The 6,364-nt window shown below is 48.1% G+C and overlaps 1 non-coding gene across 1 annotated transcript; it reads right to left on the minus strand.

Annotated features, from left to right (window-relative positions):
- Positions 1-5,984: 5,984 nt before the first annotated feature.
- Positions 5,985-6,091, minus strand: LOC130709596 (small nucleolar RNA R71). The gene has a single exon (XR_009010074.1). It is a non-coding gene; the product is annotated as a small nucleolar RNA R71 (small nucleolar RNA).
- Positions 6,092-6,364: the final 273 nt, after the last annotated feature.

Raw genomic sequence — 6,364 nt, forward strand, 5'->3', positions numbered from 1 at the left:
ATGACCCCGGTTCGTGGGTGGAAGACCCCGCTAGCCACCGCGCGACCTATTCCGAGAGAATCATGGAGGATAGGGTAGATAGGGGAGGACTCTTGGTAGAGGGAGTGCTGAGGAGGTGCTCTGTCAGCTTCAACTTGCCACCGGGTGTGCATTGCGGACCAGGAGCAGGAGGACCACCACCGCCACCGTCATCTTCAGAGGACGAGGATCCCTCAGAGGAGGAGCCAGTGGGAGTGCCTTCGGCAGAGTCTAGTGCACCCACCGCTGCGATCATTGATGATCATGGATCGGGCCCAAAGCCCGTTAGTCCAGCACCGGAGCGCATCGTTGTTGCGTGAGGGGGCGGGGTAGTGTTTGTAGACTTGGTCGTTATGGATTCTGATTCAGACGACGATCATGCTAGCACATAGTTTTGAGTGTTGGTATGAGCTCCTCGAGTTAGGATTAGTGTAGGAGTAGAGTCTTAGCTCTGACAGTCATTGCTTCATTTGCTTCTTTGGGGGACAGGGTAGTTCCGCCTATAGCTTTTTGTGTGGTTTCCTTACGGGAATCACAGAGAGTTGGTTGGACTTAGGAGGTCTTATTTTCAGGCCATTGGGTCAGCTTATTCTCAGTTTTGAGGGATAGTGTTGCGGACACTTACCTTTATATTTGGTTTGTATATATTGCCTACGGGCGTTACACTTTCTTACCCGTCACTAGAGGTTCACTCGTGACGAGGTTGCTACTTACAGCGGGGGCTGTTATATACATTGTATATTAGTTTTATTGCTTTTCGCACTTGGGTTTTATTTAATTCTGTCTTGTCTTAGTTATTATCGGAAAAAAAAATATTCACGTTTTTCCGCATTAAGTTTAGTTTTGGTTACTAAAGTGACGCCACCGAAATCGGGGTGTTACAGGTGGTACGAGCCGGGTCCGAGCGGCGGAATGCGACCGCGCTTCCCGCTGGCCTGGAACACCGCTCATTATAAAGAGAAGGTGACGTCGTTCAGTTTCTCGGACGAGGGAGCCTTATCGGACACAGATCTGGCCTTCAAATGTTTGCTAATGGGTGTCGTTTGGTACTTCATGGAAGGGGACAAGAAGGTCACGGTTCGTCCCCTTCGCTGCTACGACTTGTGTTATTTCAGTGTTCGTAAGAACGCTAAAATGTTGCGTAAGTTACGAATATGTTATTATACCTTTCGTCTTCCCGTTCTTTGACTTTTCGCTTACTAATGTCTTTCTTCTTTGCGCAGGTGCCATGGCTGGCATTGATCGGACGCTGTTGGACGCGTTGCAGGTGGAAGATGCTCAGACCGCTGATGAGGAGGCGGATCAAGAGAACGAGGTCCCCGGGGATGAACAGCGAGAAGAGGGGGAACAAGACGCTAAGACCCAGTCGGTCCCCGATCCCGAGCGTGCGGAAGGGACTAAGACGGGAGAGATGTCGGGGTCCGCGGAGAAGGCCTTGACGGAGGGTGGTCAAGGAGTTGGTTCCCCCCGAAGGGTGCTTCCTCAGGGGGTCAAGGCTCTGTCCCCGTCCAAGAGGAGGGGGAGCCGTCTGATGACGAGGAGGGTGCACGGGACCCTGCCCCAAAAAAGCGTCGTGCGGAGCCCAATCAAAGGCACCTTGAAGGTGAGGGGCAGTGCTCCAAAGCGGAGCGGGTGGATCCTGTTACTGTGGTACCCCCTTCGAGGATTTCGATGTGGGGTCCGTGAGCAGCCAATTGTCCAGAACATCTAGATTAGATTGACGATCTCGTGCTGACAGAGATTGACCATAAGTATCTAGGTGATCAGGAGCCCTACAGACTCCTCAATTATGCTCTCCGGGCCTCGCTTAAGATCGCCTCTTCTGTTCGGTACCTTCAGTTGTCGGCCCTGCCGGAATTAGAGGAGCTCAGGTTGAAGACCGAGAAGGACGGGCGGTTGATAGCGTCCATGAACGAGGAGCTGGAGGCTGGGTGCGCCACGATCGGGGAGTTGAGCAAGGTGCTGGATACCGTGAAGGCCGAGAATGAGCAGTTGAAGAAAAAAGTTTCGGTCGGTGATGCAGCTCTTCAGGACTTGGGGAGACGGCTGAAACTTGCTGAGGAGGGGGCCGAGACCGGGCGGCTCGATTGAAGGAGGCAGAGTAGGAGTTGTCGGGAGAGAAGGTCGCTCGTCTCCAGGAGCTTGATCAGATTACGACTCTGAAGAAAGAGAAAAGAGAGCTCGAGGCCAAGGTCGCATCTCTGGAGGTTGATAAGAAAAAGCTGGCGGCCACCGTGTCGAAGATTAACAAGGCTTCTTTCAACAATGCGGTGAGCCAGCTTTCGGTTGTCAACCCGGGTTTGGATACTGGACCGATAGGCTATCGAAAGGTGGTCTCCGGGGGGCGGATCGGGGCGATGGATTCCAAGGGGAACTTTATCCCGACCTTCCCGGCGGAGAAGGCTCCCTGAGGGGATTGTTATGTTTTTTTTTTGTTTAAGTGTTTTGAGTCCTTTTGGACGATTGTAACAGCTGATCGTTTGTAATGGCGACTTTTGTTGGTAATAGTAATGATTTGCTTGTTCGGTTTGTTTTATTTTCGACGTATGTTATTTAGTTTGCCCGGTTGGGTCTTATAAATTTCGTGCCCGGTGGGTCTTTTAATTTTCGCGCCCGGAGGGTCTTTTAGTTGACGTGCCCGGTGGGTCCTTTGATTTACGTGCCCGGTGGGTCTTTTAAATTTCGTGCCCGGTGGGTCTTTTAATTTTCGCGCCCGGAGGGTCTTTTAGTTGACGTGCCCGGTGGGTATTTTGATTTACGTGCCCGATGGGTCTTTTAAATTTCGTAGTTCGGCGTCCGTGAGAAAACAGCTAAACAAAATACTCCTTTTTGTTTCTTTATAAAAAATGCAAGTGTTCCTTTCGGCTACAAGAGGAGAACTGGAAACAGTTCCTTGATTCTAATTTAAAATGAAGCTTGACTTAAAGAAACTAAACAGAAACACGGGGCGTGGGGTGCTCGGTCGAGCAGAGCTAACTGTAGTAACGGTTCAAGTTGGCGGCGTTCCAAGTGCGGGGAATCTCTTCCCCGGAGAGCCTTTCCAGCTTGCAGGCGCCGGTGCCGGCAGCTTCAGTTACTCGGTACGGGCCCTCCCAGTTAGAAGCTAACTTGCCTCTTTCGGTCCCGCGAGCTCCGATGCTGGCGTTGCGGAGGACTAAGTCCCAGGGCAGGAATGCGCGGTGGACGACCTTCCTGTTGTGGCGGATGGCCGCGTGTTGCTTCGCGATTAACTCCCTGCAGTTGGCAATCGCCCTCCTTTCGGCGAGACGGTCGAGGTCTTCCTGAATGAGCTGATCGTTCTCCCCCAGGTCGTAGCCAAGGGTGCGAGCGCTTGGTTCTCCAATCTCCGCTGGAATGACTGCCTCGGTCCCGAAGGTTAGGCGGAACTGGCTCTCCCCAGTCGTTGAGTGCGGCGTAGTGCGGTATGCCCATAGGACGTGTGATGACCCTATTTTAGTAGTGTTTTTAGGGTCATTTCTTTGGTTGTTTTGAGTCTTTTTGTTGAGTTTCATGTAGTGTTTCATGCATTCTCATGCATTTTTATCTTTTCTTTAGTTTTTATTTTGTTTTGGTAATTTAGTAGTTTTATAGGGAGTTTTCTTGCATTTTAAGTAAAGTTTAGGACTTGCATGGTTTTGTTGTGTTTTATGAGGGACTTCTTGTGCTAATGAGCTCTTGGAGCTTCTAGAATCTTCCTTGTCTTGTTGGTTAGGTTTGGAGTGCAGAAACTGAAGGAGAAGGAAGGCCAAGAAGCATGGAATTGATGAAGAACATAAAGAGAATTGAAAAGAGGAGTTTCAGAAGCCAAAAAGTCATTTTCAGGCGAGCTAGAGCGCCTAGGCGCTGGGAGTGGGCGCCTAGGCGCCAATAGGGTCAGAGAGCATGTCTTCTGACATGCAATTGGCGCTCAGGCGCTCTGAATTGGCGCCTGAGCGCCCAGTTTCGTTAGTTTCAGCCTATAAATAAGGCTTAGGCCAATTTCTTTGATACATTTTGTCATTTCACTCATTTTTGATCAAGTTTTGAGAGCTGAGGAGAGCTTTGGGACCAAGGGAGGTTTCCAACTTGTATTTCTTCTCAGGTTTTCTTTACATTTCCTTTATGAATTCACTAGCCATGAGTGGCTAGTTTACTTTTTGCTTTGGGTTAAGAGATTCTATGAAACTTTAGTTTATAATTCCTATCTCTATGCATGAGTCTTGAATCAATCTTGTATTTCAATTCCTTATTGCATGTTTAGCTTTGGTGCACCTTTGCTATAGGCTAGATTATAATAGAATGGAAATTTGTTATGATTTAGGGACATGAATTGGAATAGATCCTTCTATACTTGCTTCTAGGAATAGAGTGAGGGTAGGGTTTTGTTGGCCTGAATAATTGAGCTCTCATACCTCTTATGAATGTTTAAGTACACAAGGAATTGGGCTTAACTTTCAATTTGAGAGAATTACTTTTGTGAGGAATCAACTAGTAAGTACATAGGCTATAACAACAAGATATAAATCAAGATATCACATGCATAGGATAGGTGGACTAAAATGGATTAGATGATCAAACACCCAAGGCAATTTCCCATCATTTGTTATTTACATCATTATCAACATTGCTCTTTTGCAAAACTTTACTCACAATCACCCAAAACCAATTTCTGAATTTTTCTGTTTTAAGAACTTGCAAACTCTAGGCTTAAATCAATAATTCTCACTCACAATCCCTGTGGTTCGATAATTTAAAACCCGGAGGTATTCGTGCACTTGCGAATTGACCAACAACGTGATCGAGCTGCTTCGCCCAATTACCCTTAGCGTCGTCCAGCCTTTTTCAGAGTCCTCTGAGGATGACTCGGTTTGCAGCTTCCGCTTGCCCGTTCGTTTGGGGGTGTTCCACTGAGGCGAAGTGGTGCTTGATATGCAGCCTGTCTCCCAGCTCCCTGAACCCTTTGGAAGTAAATTGTGTTCCATTGTCGGTAATTAGGACTCCAGGAACTCCGAACCTGCTGAAGACGTTCTTGTAAAAGAAACGTTGTATGCGGGCTGAAGTGATTGTGACGAGGGGCACCGCCTCAATCCACTTGGTGAAGTAATCCACCGCGACCACCAGGTGCTTCAGCTGTCCAGGGGCGGTATCAAAGGGTCCCAAGAGGTCCATTCCCCATTGGTCGAAGGGCCAAGGGGAGACCAGAGACGAGAGCCGCTCCGGTGGAGCTAAGCGATGATCGGCATGCTTCTGGCATGGGTCACATTGTTTGACGTGATCGGCAGCGTCTTTCGGGGTTAAGTTAAGCTCCGTTGCCGGGGATTGTTTGTGGTTTTCGGTTTAAGTTAAAGAGTTTGTTTGTTTGTTTTACTAAGCATTGCATTGAATAGGTGTTACTAACCTTTTCTCTGTTTTTGTGATTTCAGTTTATGCACAGTAGGCTTGGCACGGATCCATTGCTGTTTGATCCGGAGCCTGAACGTACTCTTCGCCGTCGTCGAGCCCAACAAAGGCTTGAAGCCATGACTGCTCAAATGACGGAAGAGGAGATACAAGCCCACATTGAAGAAAGAGTGAATGAGGCTCTTGCTCAAAGACTTCAAGAGCAAGAATTGGAGAATGCTAATCGTTCTCTCAGAGACCTCACCTCGGCTGCCATGAGCTACGATTATCCGGGCAGCATAGTTTCCCCCGATGGCATGGGAAACTTTGAGCTGAGGCCGGCATTCATCAACTTGGTGAGCCAAAATCAGTATGGTGGAGGTGCTCTTGAAGATCCTCATGCACACATGGAGCGGTTTATCCGCAATTGCAACACCTACAGAGTTCAGAATGTTTCAGCGGACACAATCCGCTTGAGTTTGTTCCCTTTTTCATTGAGGGATACTGCTGAAGAGTGGTTGAATTCACAGCCCCAAGGTAGCATTACATCTTGGGAAGACTTGGCTGAGAAGTTCACCACAAGGTTTGTTCCAAGAGCCCTCTTGAGAAAACTCAAGAATGACATCATGACTTTTACTCAATCCACCGATAAGAATCTCTATGAAGCTTGGGAGAGGTTCAAGAAGCTCTTGAGGAGATGTCCTCAACATAACCTTACTCAAGCTGAGCAAGTAGCAAAGTTCTATGATGGTCTCCAATATTCTTCGAGGTTTGGTTTGGATGCGGCTTCAAGTGGAGAGTTCGATGCCTTACTTCCACAAGTGGGGTATGATTTGATTGAAAAAATGGCTATAAGAGCCATGAACTCTAGTAATGATCGCCAAGCCCGAAGAGGAGTCCTTGAGGTTGAAGCTTATGATCAACTTATGGCCTCCAACAAGCAACTCTCCAAGCAAATGAATGAGATTCAAAATCAAATGAAGACTAC

The sequence above is a fragment of the Lotus japonicus genome, chromosome 3 (genome assembly GCF_012489685.1).
Source record: "Lotus japonicus ecotype B-129 chromosome 3, LjGifu_v1.2".
NCBI lineage: Eukaryota > Viridiplantae > Streptophyta > Magnoliopsida > Fabales > Fabaceae > Lotus > Lotus japonicus.